This window comes from Apus apus, chromosome 1, assembly GCF_020740795.1.
Source record: "Apus apus isolate bApuApu2 chromosome 1, bApuApu2.pri.cur, whole genome shotgun sequence".
Lineage (NCBI taxonomy): Eukaryota > Metazoa > Chordata > Aves > Apodiformes > Apodidae > Apus > Apus apus.
The window spans coordinates 41092608-41113300 of NC_067282.1; the positions used below are offsets into that span (position 1 = coordinate 41092608).

The 20693-nt window shown below is 35.6% G+C and overlaps 1 protein-coding gene across 4 annotated transcripts in view; it reads right to left on the reverse strand.

The window, feature by feature from the left end:
* DACH1 (dachshund family transcription factor 1) overlaps window positions 1-20693 on the reverse strand; it is a 357701-nt gene that overhangs the window by 50772 nt on the left and 286236 nt on the right. The gene's annotated exons all lie outside the window — the stretch shown is intronic.

Genomic DNA, 20693 nt, shown 5'->3' on the forward strand with positions numbered 1-20693 from the left:
AAGATAACATTAATGAGTAACTTTATAAGCCTTTTAAATGCAGTCTCTAATGAGACTGAGTTTACAGTGCCATAGAATCTTTTTAAAACAAATATTATCTCACATATACTTGTGATAATATATTCAGGCCGACTTTATGGGCACCTTCCCAATTATCTCATTTTAGCTTGTGTTCCATTTGGACTGACAATAGAATATTTTCTAGCATGGCATATATTTTGTATATGAGAAGTATTTGAATATGAGGCTTCCTGTACAATTAACCCTTCCTGCTCTTAATGGTTTCACTTACAGATCAGAAGATTCTGCAACACCAAGAAAAACTACAGCTCCTTAGTGCATTTTTAATCAAGAAAGTACACCAGATTCCCACAATTGAAACATACTCTGAACAATACATGAAATTAACGGCATGGTTACAATCAGTGGCCTAATTTTTTTAAGCATGGACATCTTCTAACAATTAGTGCTAAACTCCTTAGTGGGATCTTTGTAACAATCAGATTTGATCAGTTCTGACATCATAACGGGAAAAAAAAGTCCCACTGCTTGAAGACTTCTAAGATTAAAGTTTCACAGATAATCTATGAACAGATTATAAACTAAGTGGAAAAAAAAGAAAAAAAAAGAAAGAAAAAACCTCCACAATTAATAGAAACTTCAATATTGTGGGGTTTTTTGTGGAGTGTTTGTGGTTGTTTTTTGTTTGGTTGTTGTATTTTTTTGGTTTGGTTTGGTTTGGTTGGTTGGGTTTTTTGTTGTGTTATTTTTAATATTTTTAGACTATTGTTGATAAGATACAGAAATTTGGGTCAACTTCTTTGCACCAGATACTAATGTGAATTCTTCAAAAGGAAATCTATACATATACATATAGATAAACACATATCTATACTCTTCTTACCAAGGGCTCAGTCATTACCAGACACATACTGATGTATCTCAATACACTACAAGGACATCAGAATGTACTCTTGGTGTTATGCAGATCTCTGAACAGCTACTGGACTACAGAAGAGTTCATCAGACTTGCTCTTTTTCATTTGGGCTTTGATCATTGTAAGACATGTACATTTGGGGGTATTCTAATTTATTTATTTTTTACATATTGTTCTCAGATCATCCTGCTAGTTTGTCTTCTCAAATCCTATTCTAGGGTGAAAAATCATAACCAAATGTTTTATTTCAAACTGCTGTCCAAATTGTTACACTTTCATTGATCAAAAGAAATAACTCAAAACTTAAAGCTGGTTAGACAATAGATTGATAAACACTACACAATATTATTGTACAGCTGAAAACTCTTCTTCCCTCTGCTGCAAATATCGCTTTCCCAAATGGTTCCTACCCAATCTAAATAGATAGATAGATAGATAGATAGATAGATAGATAGATAGATAGATAGATAGATAGATAAACACAAACATCTTCTGTGGGACATCACTGAGGAGTTTTTTTGCTAAAGACTTCTTCATTCAGTGGTTCCAGTGAAGGTATCAGATTTTCATGGTATAACAAGAAAGAGTCTAATCACTGGTATGCATGTTGGAGTTGATTCATATAAGGAAGAAAGTAAACTTAGGAAAGACATCTTTTGCCTCTAGGTTTCTCAGAGAAAGGGATCAGTGACCTCTCATACTTTCTAAGACAACTTAGATATTTTAGGTATCAAACTGTCAAAATATTTTTAAACATACTAAATAAAACTGACCCACTTGAAAAGCCTTAATTAACTTAAAAACTGCTCTTCCTTGCAGTTGTTGAGATACAGAAAGCTCCTAACACAGCTTTCGTCATAGAATTTAAGCAAGGAGATACATTTTTTACTGTATTACTACTTCAAATGTATGTAAAGTTTGCTGCACTTTGTACATGCTCAAAACATGTTGTTAAGTTTGGAAATACCTTCCTAACAATGTGTGGCACGGTTTTGCAATAAGCAAAGTAACTCTAAGGCTAGGATGGTATGAACTCAAAATAACATCCAAACTCTTATGTTATAATAAATAACAGAAACAAATTTACACTGAAGGGTAAGACTAGAGAGCTGAACTTACTATGAACTTATTTTAATGAAATGTCAACTCAGAAAAAAAAAAGTCAGACTAATGTGACTTTGTTTTCTTGATGTCCCAAGTGAAATAAACTCTGAGTGTGAGTATGTTTGAAACAGAGCAAATGTACATATTATACACAGGAAGTGTGGATATTTGTGGATGTGAGATAAGCAATGATTGAGGGAATCTTGAAAAAATGCATTTTTAAGAAAAACCACATTGTAAACACAGCCAATTAAAACATAACCACATATCTTAGTAGCAGAATAATACGACCTCTTGCCATTAAAGCATTTTAAAATCTTCCCTTCCTGCAGAAGTCCTGTTTCTCAATACCATGAGATATCTTTGATTCCAAATAATCATTAGCCTAACAGTTTTTAAACAGTTGCAAAGGACCTCCTAATGTTCCTCTTAACCTATCAACAGAGCAACCTGGAAGAAATGATATTCTTTTGCTGGGAAACAGAGATTTGGCATTTTCAGTCTTAAGCATCAAAGAAAGCATTTGAAGACAAGTCAGGGCCAAGTGGGGGAAAGAGGGTCAATCTACAACACCATTGCCAGATTTGGGAGCACAACAGTGTAAAGAAAGAAAGGGGCAGAACAAAGAAGTATCTGGGTTTGTGCTGGGAGCTAAGATATTATAAATCAACAAATAAATAAGGATAAGACAAACTGTTAGCCAAGCCACTACAGCATCAGAATAGAGATTTATATGGCCCTTGACATATGAACAAAATCACTATAATTGTCAAGTCTGCATGCGACACATATCTTTAAAATATTTTTAAATGCTATATCCACTCCATCCATTGTTCTCCAGTTTGCAAAATTCACTCGGTTTTGTTCAAACGAGATTTTATCTGCAAACAGCAGCTGGTTTGGGCCAAATACAATGAACATTTTTCACTGTATTTGGTTTGTTGCCATTGTATTTTATTCCTTCACCAGATAACATGGAAACAGACATCCTGGAAGCTGTGACAGCTATTTAAACAATAACAGATGAACAGAGGTAGCCATTCTCTTGTCTTTGTTCCTAAAAGCAAGTAGGATAAGTTCAGACTAGTCACCAATCAAACTGGAGAATACTGATATTGCCAGGATTTGAAAGCAAGCGATAAGAGCTGGCTCCAAAAAAATGCTATACAGATTACTGCCTTTCTGTAATCATTTAATGTTATTTTGTAATGCATCTCAATGCTTTTTGTTCTCTGTAAATATTTCACATCTATTTGTTCCTGTAACAGGCTCATTTTGCCATTTGATTGATGAAAGAGGATCCTGTTTTCACTTTTTACTACTATAAATCTGGTGCATACATTTTTGTAGAAACAATATATTCCATTTGGCTTAATACGATTTTGGTTTATATTGTCAAACTTGTACATTGCACACAATGACTTTATATCTGGTGCAGTCAAATATATTTGTGGAAATAGGTCTTACAGAACTCACACATCTGTGCATCACTACTGTTACGGGCCATTTTTGTTAGTGGCATGGCTTCAAAATACACAAACTTTCACTTGATGCAACGGACAACACAAGAATAAAAGTATGTAAGAATCCAGTTTTTTATGTCCACATTGGAGGTAGGTTTAGATGTTCAACAGTAAGACTTGCATTTACTGAAAATTCTGTCAGATGTTGACCACTGAAAATACAATATTCTCAGTTGATGCTTGTCCATTCTGGAAAAGAGATTTTCAATTAATACAGTATTTCTTTATCCTTTTAATGAAAATGCCATGCCTACAGATCATTCTTTACTGCTGCACAGGGTTCTGAGCATACTGCAGTTGGACTTGTCTCCATAAGGGCAAATTAGAGCCAGATGGAGACTCACCCCTTGGACACAAGATTAGGGACCTCTCTTTCTCCCAGGCTCTGTGATATCCCATCTATACTGATACCATGCAAGCCAATTTATCTACAAACACAGAGGAGAAAAAAAATGAACATATTGCTGGCTCGAATTGGGAAGTGGGGGATTGGAAACAGGGACGATGTGACAAGGAGACAGGGACTTATCAAGAAGTCAGGGAATGCTGAGCTGAGAAAAAAGGAAAGAAGGACAGTCAAGGTAGCCGAGCACTTTGGAAAGGGATAATAGGACTGGGATTAGGTGGTGAAGGAGGGGAGAAAGAGTACCCAGGAGCCAGAAATTTATCTTGACTCAGCAAGAAAAAAAATAAACCAGAAAAACTCTGTTTTTTTAACACAGAGTATTTTGTAAAATTTGTAATTCTTCTACTATTTCAAGAACTGTGGGTCAATGCAAATGAAATTTATAGCTGTCACCAGCAAAAATAAAGAAATATGTTCTTTAAAGACCATGTGTTTTAGCTTTGTTAGAGAATAACTGCTATGACTTCACTGTAAATGGATGGAAAGAGTTGGCAAAATAGATCCAAAAAGCAAAAATGTAATTAGTGGTGATGTTCCAGCTGTGAGGATTTCTCCAGGCTTTTTGCACTAGATCAAGTTGAGTTTATTCTTCATTTTACATATCCCTAGGAGGGCCTCAGAGTCAATCAGTGCAACTTATCTAATTTTCTCTTTCAATAAAAGGATTATTTTAATAACCTTTATCTTACGTTGCAGCCTTTTACTGATTAGGGCTGGGTCAAGCAGTATTTGCTGATTTATTTATTCTAAGGATTTAACAACATTTTTGAGTAAATTATAACTCGTATTTTTAAACAAATGTATTTTTACCATACAATTGAATGCTAAAATGCCAGTGATATTTTCACTATGTGTACTACGGCATTGTAACACACAATAGGCAAAAAACCTCACTATATGGTTTCTCTATGCCCGTAATAAAAAATATCCTATTGGTTCACAGAATTTTTCACACAATTTTTTTAAATGCACAGAACATTTAGGAATAAAAAAAAAATACGATAATCAGAGATGATTCTGCATATATCTGATTAGGTACCTAGTACAAATATCTTGAGCACCTGACAGTGACTTACATTAATTAACCCTAAACAATGCAAAATCCTAAAGATAAAACAATGGTTAGAAGGGCACACTGAATATTTTTATTGCATTTTTTAACAATATGTTAATATAAATGCAAGACACTTCATAATGTTGTAACCTGGAGTTCTTAATTATGAGAACTATGCCCATTATTTCTTTTTTAAAGATCCTTATACGCTACTGGCAGGGATTGGACGCACATTAAGGCCATCTGTGCTTGAGATGCTTAAAAAAGTATAAACGTATATTACTGGTTCACGTCAAATTTCCCAGTTTGTACTCTACTAGCTTCACTCCATCAGCCAGGCAATCCTGAGTGCTAAAAAGAATGCTTCTTGGCTTTGTAGCAATTCTATGACAACTGCTTATATATCTAAGCATATGTGGAGGGTTGTGTAAATGTGTCTCCCTGTAGGTTCACAAGAGTCATCGTGAGCTTTTTCTGAAGTCGTGCTGAGGGGTGTTGTGCTGAGGGGTGTCCACAACCATCTATGTAGTAAAGGGATACCTGCTCAGGAAATCAAAACTCACCATTCGTTAAACCAGCAATTTAATCTTCTTTATTGCATTGGGTACAGAAATTGGCTCCCCCAGCTAGGTAGCCTGACAGTACATCTAGCTTTCCTAAATGTACGCAGACTCAAAGACCACAATGAGTATTGTGAGTCTGAGCTAAATTCCTGAATAACATCAAACTTTAAGTTAGGAATTGCAGTTAAAGACTGCAGAATCATGGATACAAAACCTCACAGTTTTAAAATTATGGATGTAAATATGCATATCTCAACTGATAAAAGCAATACACAAGGCAATACATCCACAGTACACACACTGATTTTTTATGCTGCCTGCTTCTCCTTATATTTTAACTGTCTCCGTATGGCTACTCCAAAATGCATAGAAACTTATTTTTGTGCTGCCTGCTCCTCTTTCTACTTTAACTGTCTCCTTATGGCTACTGTAAAGTGCAGAGAAAAAAACATTACAGAATGTAACAAATGCATTTTGCCAGATTTTATAGGACCATTTAAAGTGCCACATGGTTTGGCTTAATAATCCTTTGGACATGTTTCAAGAAAGTTGAAAAACATCTAGTATTTTCAGATTTAAGGTTAAAAAAAATAAGGAATACCAATAATACTAGCATTTCTGTCATTTTCAGCTGAAATAACAACACTCCTTTTTTATAAGCATAACTGGAGTAAGGAGGGAATTCTTGATAAGAACCGAGTGGGTAACTTGTAATTCTCTGAAGTTGAAGGTTTTATGATAATACATAGAACTGCATTGTAATCACACTGTTTTTCTTGGTCTGTGTTCAGTTAATAATTTAATATTTATTATCTTCAGGAAAGAAAAAAGTAAGTCAACATTTTCAAGTCTGTATCTAGCCATGTCGCAATTATGGGAGACTAAGCATCAATGCTCCTGCTGCCTTGTCACATGGCCCATGGTCTTGGTAATCTGCTGACAGCATGAATCTGATGACCAAACAGAAAATAAGTAGATGGTGATGTGTCTGTGCAACACTGGTCAGCTGCCATTCATTTAGCAACACATAACCTGTCCCACACCCTCATCCCTAGAGTTCTGGCAAGCAGAGGAGGTTAACTAGGCATGCTTGGCGCTTGGTGTAAAGCAGCAGCACAGGAGTCAGCAGTACTGTGCTTCACAAATAAATACATCAGAGAAGTTCAACAGAGGAGACAAAAGAGGTTTAAGCACTTCACATTTATCGTGCCTTATAATGGTAGTCTGCCCCAGCAGAAAAACCTTTATCTGACCAGAATTTGTAAAACAGGATCTAGTGATTAATGTGTTTCATTTAACTCAATATTTGTACAGAATGTTGTCATGCTTCTTCTTAAAACAACATGACAAAATATCAGATTTTAGATAAATACATAGAATGTTGACTAACAGGTTTTTTTTGCAGAAATCAAATACTTTAAAAAACATGTATACTTATATCCACTTTCCTGTAAGATACTATCAATGCTCATGATTTTAATAACTTCTTTAATAAAAAAGTATACTATCAAGTAACTCTAATATTCAGATTGATAATATATTAGACCACCAAATAAGATGACCAGTCTAAAAATGCATAGCAAAATAGAAACATACTAAGAAAACCTGTTCCCAGGCTTTCTCCATGCCAAAATTCCTACCCTAGATCTATTAGTGTCTCACTCTCAGAGCCAAAAATGCCAATAAAATAAAATAAAATAATTAAAAAATAGGTCGACTCATCCAACACAATTGTACAAGGATATTTGTTAATAGATTCAGGAATTCTTGAATATGCAAGCAAAAGCTACAAATGCATTAGAAATGCAGGGGAAGGAACCACACTTTGAAAAGAAAGTACCTAAAGAACTGTGTTGGTGAAGCCCTGCAGTTGTACTTCCAAAAGCTTAAAGTAACAGGTTTCTGGCTTATCATGAATAGATCTATGATGTCTACTCTTTGCTTAAGTACCCACACAGCAATACACACTTTTAACAGAAATATATCTAGTAACTCCAAGATCTTAACTTTTCCCAAAGCTACTACAGCAAGTGTAACTGAGAACAAAAGGATATGAAGCAAGTCTCACCAAAAATGGTACAAAATGAAAGAGCTGCTTTAGTATTGTGAAGCAGTATAGCAAAGAGGCTTCTTCAGTTTTGAGGCTAAAACCCCCCACATTTGCATAAGAGACTATGTATTATATTTAACTCATTTTTTAAAATGATTTAGCAATTTATTTTTAACAAATATAATAAATGTCCTTAATGTGTCTATCTGTGGAATGGTTCCAGTACTTAGATGTAAATGTTGTAGACAATAATTGATGTACACATTTGGATTATATTGTTATGATACCCTAATAGAAATTTGGCTGTCTGCCTATGGGAGTTCAATATCAGTTTCCTAGTTTATAGCATCAGAAACAGTCTTTCACAATATTACAGCCACATTTCTCAACCCATTGCCTATAGATTATATCTTATTATCTGATTTTCACAAAAATCCATAATAATAAACAAACCAAAATCCCTAAACCCCAGAGTGCTCAGAAAGAAAATTCAGAATGAAAAGGCAAGCATTTTTACATCTGATATGATTCCTCTTGTAATTCATTCATCAAACATCTGCAACAAGCTGCCAGAATGTGTCCATTAGTGAGATTTCTACGGCATTCACTAGCCTGATGCTCACTGATAGAATAATGTAGAAGTTTTACCTCTAATGTTTTCTGCTCCATTTGAGGCATCCACTTTAAAGAGAGCTTGCTCTTTCTGCATTTATTGTTGAAAATATGATTTGGCCTGCATGTGTCTTCATGTTTTGGAATATGTAATTTATGCTAATATATCAGAATACATATTACAAAAGACCAAAAAATATCCATTATGTACTTACACATTATGGGTCACATTCAGTATGGATTTAAGAAGATAAAAAATAGTTTAGAGCCATCAGGTAACCTGGATCAGTTTGTTTTACATTAAATACAGGACATCAAGGTACCTTACACAGTAAACATAGCATATACTTGCTGGTAAACTATCGTGTTTCCCAAGATCCAGTTTAAAACCTTCACACAAATTAAATATTACAATAAGCCTTTTCTCTATATTATATCATAATATCAAGGAAATATGTATTGTAACTTCACTACAGGGACAGTTCTTTTTACTAATTCTGTTTCAAATCAAAATTTCTGTAAATGTTTCAATGTTTATGACAATAATGCAATTGAATAACTATTTCTTTAATTCCTTAAGCAAGTATACATGCTATGTAATAGAAGCAAAAGACAAATCCTAAGAGTGGCTCAAGTGTTCTCTACTACTTTATGATTATTTACCTATGTGATAACTGTACGTAAGCAAGAATTCTCACAGAAACAAGAAACATAAACAGGAACCAGAAGATCTTTCCCGTTATGGTACTGTGAAAACAGTTATTACCTAAACAAATTGAAAAAAATCACACAAGCTTTATTATCTTAACCTGATGAGCTCATCATATATTTAAGGATAATACTTTTATTCAGTATCCTGATAGCAGGCTGGCTTTTAGCCGAGCTAGCAGAAGCAAGAATTTCATCAGGAAATGACCACCCTGCATGGTTTTGTGAACTGTGGCACCCAGAAGACTGAGACGAGCAATTCACAGTAACTTCAATGATTTATGTTCAGAGAAAGGTGCTCTTCTACCAAATGTTAGGACAATTCAACAAGATCAAAAATGAAATCTAAATTATTCTTTAATTATTTTCATAATCACTTTTCTTTCCCTTCTCTTTCCCCTAGCTTTTCTATAACTCAGCATATTCTACTGTTTCCTATAATCTTTTCAAACATTTTTCTCAGTAACACTTTGTGTCTGAAGTTGGTTTGTTTGGGGTTTTTTGTTTCAGTAGTTTCTCTCCTTCTAAGACAAAAAGAACTTAGTTTGCTTGTTGAAATTTCCAGTCTAGCTGAAGACCAGAGGAGAAAAAAATGCAGTTACAGATAAGGAAAAGACTGAGACAGAAATGTGAAGGGACAAATCAGCCTAAATAATCTCCTTATTTGCAAAATAAAACAGTTCTTGGCTTCTTTCCTTCTTATACCTTGTCAGATGTAAAATTGTGAAAACAAAATCTAAACCATTATCAAAACAGGTAAGAATGGAAAATAAGGTCTTAAAAACATAACTTCAATTTATGCTCCATTTTCCTGTATTTTGATATAATCCTAATTTAAGTTGTTCTGATCTGACTTTCGATTTCTTTTTTTAAAGTATAAATTATTCAAACCAATACAGTTTTATTTACATGGGAATGCGTAGGAAGGTTCAACATTAGGTCCAGTGACTTGAAATATAATGAGAATTTTACTATGCTACTTTACTATCACTTTGGTCTATAAAAGAAGACAGCACTATGGAGCACCACCCCACTTTTAGTGTGGGAAGTAAATGAAGATTTGTTGAATAAAAAAGGAAGACATCTTAGACATTGAAACAGCAGAGCTTCAGCTGGCACAGTTTTGTAGAGGAAATAAAGTTGAGTCAATCATCTAATCCTGTGCTTAATCTCAAATCCCCAAAAGATCAGGAGTACAGAAGCCATTTCTAAGTCCAGGACCTGCCTCACAACTCATATAAAGTGTTAAATTTGTGTTTCAGGTTAGAAAAGAAGGGAAAAAAAAGATACAACAAAAAACTGGGAATCGCATTCAGAGAAACTCTGCTTTAACTCTATTACTATTTTTAACTGTTCTGTCTTTGTACAGAAGTAAGGATGGTATTGTACAGTCCCCTTATACAGCAGATGTTAAATACAAAGTAAAATAGTTGTAAATGATTGATGAGCCTCTTTACTATTTTAAAATAAGTCCTGATTATTTATATAGTTTTGGACATTGCTTGAAAGCATCGTATTAAACCTAAACAATTGATCCATATTTCAGTGGCTTTTGTGTGTAATGTATTATGTATGTTTTTACATTCTTCTGTGTAAAAGGCCCTGGTGTATGAGAAATGTTTAGTTTTGAGTACTCCACCCAGTCCATATGGTAGATTTGCTCTGTGTGTAAGACCTACCTTTTCCCACCAGGTCCATATGGCAGGCCTAAGCCAGCCAGAGCCTTCTATCCTCCACAGGGGCCATATGGCAAAGAGAGCTTGGTGAACACTCATTTACCTTGTATTAATATTTTATGTGTCTCTAGCACATATGCATACATACAGTGATCAGACTCAGTCCCAAAGACTTAGCTCCTGAAAATACTTTACCTGCATTGTCAATACACCTCTGACAATTTCAATCCAGTATCACATATGGATTCTCTTTTCCCTGTTTTATTAAATTCTGAAAACTCAAATTAAATTATCAAAATATTTTATAAACTCCTCTGATGTTTTTAAACATTTTGACAGAGCATTTTCTAATTACCATAGCAAATGGCAGACACGGAGTCATAAAGTAGTCAGGATTGGGGGGGACCTCTGAAGATCATCTAGTTCAACCCCCATGCTAGAGCAGGATCATCTACAGTAGATCACACAGGAACACGTCCAGATGGGTTTTGAATGTCTCCTGAGATGGAGACTCCAGAACCTCTCTGAGCAGCCTATTCCAGTGCTCTGTTACTCTCACAGTAAAGAAGTTTTCCTTGTGTTTAACGTGAACCTCCTATGCTCCAGCTTTTGTCCATTGCCCCTTGTTCTGTTATTGGCCACTGCTGAAAAGAGACTGGACCCATCCTCCTGACATCCCCCCTTTAGATATTTATAAACATTTATGAGATTCCCCCTCATTCTCCTTTCTGCTTCATTAGTAGAGGCAACAGTTCAGATTTAGTTAATGCTACCTGACAAGAACAGAACCAAGTCCCCTGAATCCACCTACTACCAAACTGCATATTATGGACAGTGAAAATACATGTTTAAAGATTCATCTCTGTGCCGCCCTACTAGAGATAGGTTTTGAACTCTTTTACTATATTTAAAGAAAGTGGCAATAAACCAGAGAAACAATAATTCAATATAGACAGTAAACTATACACAGAGAGATAATTATTTATATGTCATGTGCAAATAACTTACTATTTCTCACAGACACAATACCATTACCCCTTACTACTGGAGCAAAAGGAAGAGTGTGATCTGAGAGCCATAGTATCTTCCTTGTACTATCTGTTCATTTCCTCTACCATTAGAACGAGATGCAGGGCTACAACATGAGTGAAACAATTGCATTGGGTTGGATGACTTAGGACATAGATTTAAAATCACCTAAAAAAATAAATAAGGCAACTTTAAATTGTAATCCATATTTTCAAAGTAATTACTCTAAAATTGATACATTGTTATAGTGTTTACAACTTAATCCAAAGCTTTCCTGTAATTCTGCAGTAATTTAGGAACCCTCAGCATTTTATTTATACAGGAAAGATGGAAGCAATTTGTAACATGTTTATGAAAGTTTTATTGCACCTTCCAGCTGATTTAAGAAATGGAACAATATTCCCCAGTAGTAGAAATTTTATAAACAGCTTTCACTTATTTGAAACCCAGAACGTTATGAAATGTAAAAATATAATATATTGGTTTTATTCACAGGATTTATAGTGCTTTTGTCTGGTTTCGTCTTGTTTCAATTCATGTAAATAACCCCTATGTTGTCCCATGAATATTCAAACATCACAAAGAAATATCCGTGTTGAAAACACATAGCATAAAGAATTCAGAACAAGTATGCATGCACATGCTTTCATTTTTGTATATAGCATTTATGTTTTGTTCTGTAACAATCAATAAAATACAGAAGATTTTTCCACAAGGACTATCTCCTCTTCCTTTTGTCTTCTTGCTTTTGATCATAGACAAACAGAGCTGAAGCAATGGGAGAAAGAAAAGCTTTATTAAGCTTGACCCCAAACCCTTTGCCTCTAACGTTCATTGTAAGAGTGGTACAGTATGTATCTTTGGTATTCATTTATCCCCTTTGTTTCAGTTGTTCTTTTTTAACACAGTCACTATGTATTGCCTTTTGTGTGTTCTGCTTCTAACCCACAACGTATAAGCACAAACTTTTAATTCCAAATTTGAGGGATTTTTCTGTCTGCATAGTTGCTCATAGAACACACATAAAGAGTTTAACTTTGGGACTAGTGGGGTTTATGGCGTGCCTAAAAGAGACAAATGGTAGAATCCTAGGTTATCCAGTCTGCGAGGGAAGTGGTACTCTCCAAATAAGGGCCTAAACTCTCCATGCAACAAAGAGAAGGTTTATGTCTATTAGATGCAGCTGATAGACTGTACCTAAACTTCAGCAGCTGGGTTCTCCCTCTTGAGGTTTTCACATACACCCTCCTCATTTCATGAATCACGCAAAAAAAATCCCAAGAAGACTATTTGAGAAGCCTTTGCTTCAACAGTGTAGATCCCACTTTGTAATTTGGAACAGAATAAAAAAGATATCTGGACAAATAGCTAGATGGTTAGATCAAATAGTTATTTCTTTAATACAATTTATAGATGGAGAATCTAGTCATGTAGTATGCTGTTAAGATCCTTGTCAGGATAGCAGAGCCCACAGTTTTAAACACATTCTTATACAATATAAAATAAAATTGTATGCTTTGAACCTGCTGACTGAGCAGTTTTCTTTTGGGAGAATATGTTAGATTAATCAAGCATCTCAATTAAATTATTTACACAAACACACAGATATATAAAGAAAAGATATTAACCTGACTTAATAAGTATCATTTGGTGGGATTTTGTTAAAGTTCAGATGCATAGATTTGTATTTGAAATCCTCTGAAGGTTACAGGGTGAAACCTTCCAACAATATCTCCAAGTCTTCAGGGACCAAATCCCATTATGTGGAGTTCAGTGAAGAGGGTAAACACTACCATAAAGAAATACAAATTGCACATATTTCCCATTTAGCCAGTGTCAGAAAAGTTCACCATTTAGAATTCTAACCAGTTAGGACTTATTCTTGGAGGTCAAGTACCTTGTGAACCTTGTCATCTCACTGATGACATCATATCCCATCCATCAGTTCTTTCAGGAGCACACTTGCCATCTGCTCAGCACGCTATAATAACTTATTAGATATATTCACAGGGTAACAATCTGTACAATGACACTGTTATCTTAATGCTGGCACATAGAGAGATAGCAGCCATCATTTCCCTGTCACAGCACAATTATTCTACCTTCCAACTTTAAAAGAGAAGTTACTTGGGTATTTTAATTTCTTCTTAATTCACAAGGAAAAAATGAAATCTTACCAGAATTTTTGGCTTTTCGGTGTTTTTTGACCACAAATTGATAAATTAAGACTACAGCACAAAGTACAGTTCAGTTTGATGAAACTGTTTTGCACCTTGAAAGTTTTGCAGTCATGCTCATTCTATAGAGTGAAAAAAAAAAAAAAAACAAACCATAGCATACAATCGCATGAATACAAATAGAACTGAAATCCAACCTATTCTTACAACTTAATAAAAGTACTCCAACTCTCCCTCGACCTCAAAAAACATTTTCAGAAAAAAGACAATATTTATTTTGCATCACACAGAATTCATCCTCTGTTCCTTCCTTGGCTCGTCTTTTATTCCAGCTTACACTGTGATCAACATTGTACTAAAATAAAGTCAAGTACAACAGCCGCTCTCTGCCCATCAAAACTCACAGACGTCTGCCAAGCACTTGTAACAGCTGGTGTTACATTAATTAGTTTAAACTATTTATTTCATCCATCTCCAGAGCAGATTGAGCAAAAACATTAGAGATTATTCTAGCATCTGTAAGTGCCCTGCAAACATTAACCAACCAAAGTTAGAATATTAGTCATTAACTTCTAGTATATGTGATTTAAGACTCTACAGTTATTATAAATAAAAAAGAAAATTATGCACTTCAGTATAATGTTAGTAAGTTTTCTCTGATTGCCTTTTTTAAAATCTGAGTTTTAAACTTTATATAAGACTTTATACCCATAAAGTTTCTTCTTAAAAAAAAATATATTACTAGAAAGCTATTATAATTCCTGGCAGCACAGACCATTAAGCAATATATGACAGGGACTGGGTGACTCAGTGGATTAGTCAGAGGTTTTATGTCCACTGTTGGAATCCAGCCCTAAATACGGTGATCAAAACAGTGTTATCAAACGGTTGTAAAAATCTCAATTAAAATCACTCCTATAGCCTCTACTAAGTTTTTAGTGGACAACATAATAGATCTTCCACTATCGACAGAGTTCTCACAACTATCTTTTTGCTTTTAATAGGCTGAGAATGGATGTTGGCAAAAGAATGTTGATTGTAAGAGGTCCTAATGCCACATTCCCTGCTCAAATGGCTCAGAAACAGAAGCCAATGGAAGGATGGCAGCAGTAGGCTCACAGCCACTGTCCGTGGGCTCGCCTCCATCAAAAATAAAAAGATTCCAACATTGATCAATGAAATACTTATTTTTAGTGACTAGGGCTCAAAAATGAAAATTAAGTCCTATGCAAATGCTTAAGGGATGACTTCTTCCTTAAAGAATGGGACTGTAAATAAGTTCAGAGGCAAACAGGGGCACATAGGTATGAAGTGCTTTGCCCAGAGTCACACATCAGGTCATTGGCAAAGCCTGTAACATGATCAAAGTCCTCTGACTCTCACCCAGTTGAGATACACTGCATTTCTTAATCCATATATGAACTTTCTTAGAATCGGACTCTTATACAATAATGTCCTCAAGTCTGACAAGATTATTTTTTTCAGTTTTATACCCTGGAAATGCATCTAATAATAATTAAGAAATGCAGTTACTGAAATTAGCATCAGACTTTAATAAATGAAGCTAAACACCAGTTTAGAAATCTATACATAGCCTCAAAATCTTTATATTTGCAAATAAAATTTATTAACAGATACATTTTCACTATCTGAACAGGAAAGTGAGGAAAGCAACCTGATATTTACATTTACATTTAGCTAAGATATAGATTCTGATCCTGTGATATTCCAGTTCTTTAAAGGTCTTACTGACTTCTTATGGCTTATTATGGCCATCTAGAAATGAGTGTGAGTGATGAGAACTGAAGAAAAAACTCGCAGTTATTTTCACTTTTCAACCATGTCCCACCTCTGGTAAACAAAATTCTTTTTTCTTTGCTTTACTAATTTCACATAGATTTTTTTTTCTCTCTCTCTCAATATATGTATGTGAATATATATGCGTATGTTTGTATGCCTGCATGCATGTATATATCTGTTCTATATTCAAGATGCTTCCTGCAAATTTTTCTCCCCACTGCACAGTGGTTTTTCTTATTTACTGCACCAGCCAAAAAGGCAGGCACACAGTTAATGCAAACTTGCTCTAGACCATGCAAGAGAAAGTGCCAAAGCATATATAAGACTGGCCTCCTCAAACAATACTAAGAGCGCTTTTTCATGCTCACTCTTTATTGGCCTCGACAGACAGCAAGAGCCAGACACTTTCTATTCTTAGGTTCCCAGAATTTATAACATGCTACATCTGCCACATATCTGTTGGGTTACATGGGTACTGCTATTCAATTATCCATTTTTATTTCTATTTTTAGTATAAGGACCATTGTTGAAATAACTTGTTGGGCAGCCTGTTCTTAAAAGAAAAAAAAAAACATGACAATCACAAAACTTTAGACCAGATGAGACAGTCTGACTTACATCCTCTCTCAGAAAAAAATTCTATACCCCAATTCATCCTACTTCTAAAGATATTTTTTAAAAGTATACTGAATCTCACCAAAGAATAAAGAAGATTTGATTCTTTAACGAATGTCTTGCAAATTATTCATTAAAAAAGATGGGTTTAACCAGGGTTCTTAACTAAGACTGACCACCAGGTTCTGCTTTCATTTACCCCACAATCAGTGCAATGAGAAAGGCAGCAGGGGCCTTCGTAGAGATCTGCACAACTCCCCCTTCAAATTCTAGTAGTACATTGCATTAGAAGCTCTCCCTGTATAATACATTTCTTGCATGCTCATTTTTTTAGTTAGCATTGCATGCTCAATTTTTAGTTTCTAAATACAACCCCAAGGGAGTCATGTACATTCAACAGAAAAGTGTTAACATGTTCCCAGTTCAATATTCTGCTTTACCTCTTGCTGTGATCTATTTAAATGTACGAAAGCTACCGGCCAATTTGGATTTATTTTTTTCCTGCCTTCTAATTCTTTTTTCCTTGTAAAATTTCTCTTTATGAAATGGGAAAGTTAATTGCTAAACTTTGGTACAGAACCTTTTGTTCTTGCTGAAGTCACTTTGCTTGTCTCTCCTACTGTAAGGACACCAAATCCTAAAAGCTGGCAAGAATGCATATGTTTATTTCACCATTGCTCTGCAATTACTGAATGCCACTTAATTATAGCAACAGATGCTCGAGTGTAGGAACCAGAAAAATCAAACGCCTCATTTCCAGGTTATTTTTTTCCATTGCTTCTGCCAACAGCAGATGTGTGAGCCCCTTGTGCTCTGGCGTAAATACTTATCAAATCCTAACAGGTCACCTATGTCACAAACAACATTTCAGATGCAACTGTTTCACCTGATAATAGGCTCTGAAAATAAAACTGTGAGCTGTAAATACAATGTATTCGGAATGAAATGCCATAATGTGAAATTGCTTTTTCTCCAGCTACAACAGAAGTCCTTGACAGTTTTTGGCAGTGATAAATCACCCTCCCATTAATTGTCTCCTCTCTCATTGTGAGGTGAGCTGCTAAAAGGGGCAGTCAACAAAAATGACTTAAAGGACAAATTTTGGCAAAAAGACAATGAAGAAATCTGTCATTGCTAAGCCTCCAGTAAACTGTCATGAAACAATCAAAATATATGTAGCTGAAGTGTTTATGTCTTTGTTAGAAAGGTTATAGGATGATAAGTTTATAGTTAAAACAGGAAGCTCAGAGAAACTGAAGTTGCAGGCCCCTAAGGCACTGTTTCTCCCCACGTTCTTTAAAATGGTATGCAAATCCTATTAGGGCTTCAGTTTACACAGAATTTGCTGGTCTTATCAACCTTATTTTCTGACTTTTCAGCCCTCTCACCCCAGCCAACCACAAGTCCCTGTAAAGGCATTGTGCTGGCTACAATAACCCTTGTAGATAGTTTGAAGATCTTTACAGTGATTTAAGCTAATGAAGACACTTAGCATATCACAGAAACTGGCCCTTCCTTCTCACCCCTCCATGTCCTGGTGTTAACCAGAGCAGGGCCCTTCCACTGACTAGTTTCCATAAACTACAGACCAGCCTTTGCTTCCCATAGAAGAGGTCAGGTTATCTGCTCATGGACTCAAGACCAAGGCACGTGAAAAAGCAGCTGCTACCTTCTCAGAAAAGATGCCCACCACAACTCACTTCATCTGCCCTGGCTCCAGTCTACAGATAACTCTTCCCCTCTGCGACTTTTCTATAGACTGAACAAACCAGAATCTCCCACTTCAGGATTTTTCTCTGTAGGAGAGAGTGTTTAAAATTTGGCAATTTTTTAATATATATATATATTTAGGGCTGTTAATACCTAAGGAGTAGGGAGATGGCTCCCAGTCTTTATTACCCTCATGCTGCCTCCACCTCTATGGCATGCAGACAGCAGATGGTACGCTTAAGGCCACACATTATCCTCTGTGTAGGAGGGGCAGGACCACATGCAGGGGATGCTTGTCAGATGCACACCTCCAGAAAAGGTAACATTTCTCCCTTTAGAAACAACATGGTGCTGTCATTTGGTAACTAGGTGTTTCTTTTTATTTCATTTGTTGAGGCTGGGAACTGAAAGTATCCTGAGAGTTAAAAAAAAAAGAAAAAAAAAGAAAAAAGGAAAAAGGAAACAGGTAAAAAAAAAAGAAAGATATTTCTGTTTACCTGTCAGCAGATGGTTGGAAATTTACCATAAGCAAGGTTAGAAAATGATTTGTTACTAATGTGCCTGTCAAGGGCAATGTCTGGAGTTTGGTTTTATATTTATGTTTGTAAGAAAATTACAATATAAATATAAATGAGTTGCATCAGGTATTTAAACTAGACTGGACAGGGCACTAGAAAATATATGTCGGGAACATTTCCCACACCAGCAGGGAGTGACCTAGCATGCCTCTTCCACCACTGACTTCTACCATTCCTGTATTAACTGCAGATGATTGATACCAAACATCCCTTTATGTTACTACCCCTTTTTGCTTTGCTGGATACTGGTATGCTTTCTGGGGGAGCTGATACTTTAGGAGAACAGTTATGGGGAAGTACTAAAGGAGATTCTTCATCCCAATGTCTGAGAACTGAGACAGGTCACACAATAGCTCGTGTAGCCATAGCAGCTTTGTTGTCATGGCATGAGAACCCTTCGTCAGTTCTTCTGCGTTTACAAAGGAGCAGTCATCTAACATTGTGAGGTGTCTAATGTAAAGCCTGCTTTTTTGACATGGTTATCACAAGCTATTTTCTGTCCAGACATTTACACAGACCTTGTGTTATCCATGATTTATCCACAATCTGTGTTCCTCAATTGTGCTTAAACATGGTTATAGTTGTAGTAAATCATGTGCTGAAACACGTAACTAGAAGGAACCAAATAGTTATCACTAGCACTGGAACATTAAACAATAATACTCCATTGAACACCAACATCATCAACAAGTTTCTACCAGCCTGATCCTGAAGTCCTAGTACAGGTACCTCCCCATCCTCCCTCATCCCCTCTTCCATCTGGAACTCTTTCAACAGTGTCTGTGATCTGAAAATTATACCCAGCTCCAAATAAGAAAGAGCAAAACGAGCCTCAACATTCACTTGGCAAGAACACACTGGACTTAGCCAGGAAACTGTACACCTTCTCTTTCAAACTGAGAAAACATAGTGACAAAGTCTATATGAAGATTGTATTATAAACTAATGACAATACAGAAACAGGTGAAAGGCATTTTAGGAAAGAAGGAATGTTGTGGAAATGTAGTCCAAAGGGAGAAAATGGAGAAATTTCCAAATTTCCTAGGTACGGTCTAAACATGTGTGACTTAAATTTTGATGAATGTACTCCGTGTACATAAAACATCTCCTGAATGACAGAAAAGCAGAAGAAATAAAGAGATTGAAGTTTTTTGTTTGCTTTTTTTTTCTTTTTTTTTTCTGGTGATGAGCCAGTTTGAGAGCTTACTGTGAGCATATGGAGATAGCATATTTGCAAGTCCATCTCAGGAGGATTGCAAAAGGCCCTTAGCTTGTGAAAAACAGCAATGTTATTTTTTTTAACGTTCCCTATATTTAGAGATTAAATCGCTCACTGCACAAACCCATTTGGAACAGGCGAGAAGGTGAAAAGGATAATCAGTACAGTCACTGGTCCGTGTTTCCTAAACGCTTTTGAAAACATTACTGTGCGCAGGCATAAAATTAGCGGCAGGACCTTAAAAAGGCTGGCATTTAGCATGACTTTTTGGAAAGTGACACCCTCATTTTTTTCTTGTAGGATATCATTAAATTTCAATCGCCCTATGGCAGTGCCTTTCCATTAATAACCAATTCACTGTGTCACTTTGGCTCTCCTTTGAAATAATGAGCCTTTGCTTCGCTTTAATAAATTTAAACATATTCTCAAGGCCAGGGAAGATAGGAAACCGCAGATGGGCTGAGAAAAACACGATTCATAAATCCTTAACTGCCTGAGATCGTTGAGAGCAAAACAAAGTAACACTCGTAAAATATTAAACAATCCCAGCTGTATGAGTGAAGCTTCATTAACAGAAATGGACTATTTACTGCCTTCAACAGAGCCTGTGGGTGGAAAGATTCAGAGAAATCTTCTTTAGAAAAACACTGTCACCCTCATTTTGATTCTTTAACAAACTGATAGCATGGTAGATACTTATTTTGCATGGCCATATGCAGAAACATTTTAGCAGAAAATTAATGATACTCTGATTACGTTAAATACCACAAATCATGCTTCATCATTTAAGCAGGAGTGAAAGAAAACAGAAATTTAACAGATAGTTTATCCTTGAACAATTTGCATGCCAATAGAAGTAAAACATGACAAACTTTACCTAAATCATAAGGGACTTCTCTTGCCCTCTAAAGTAAACAGCAATATGAATAAC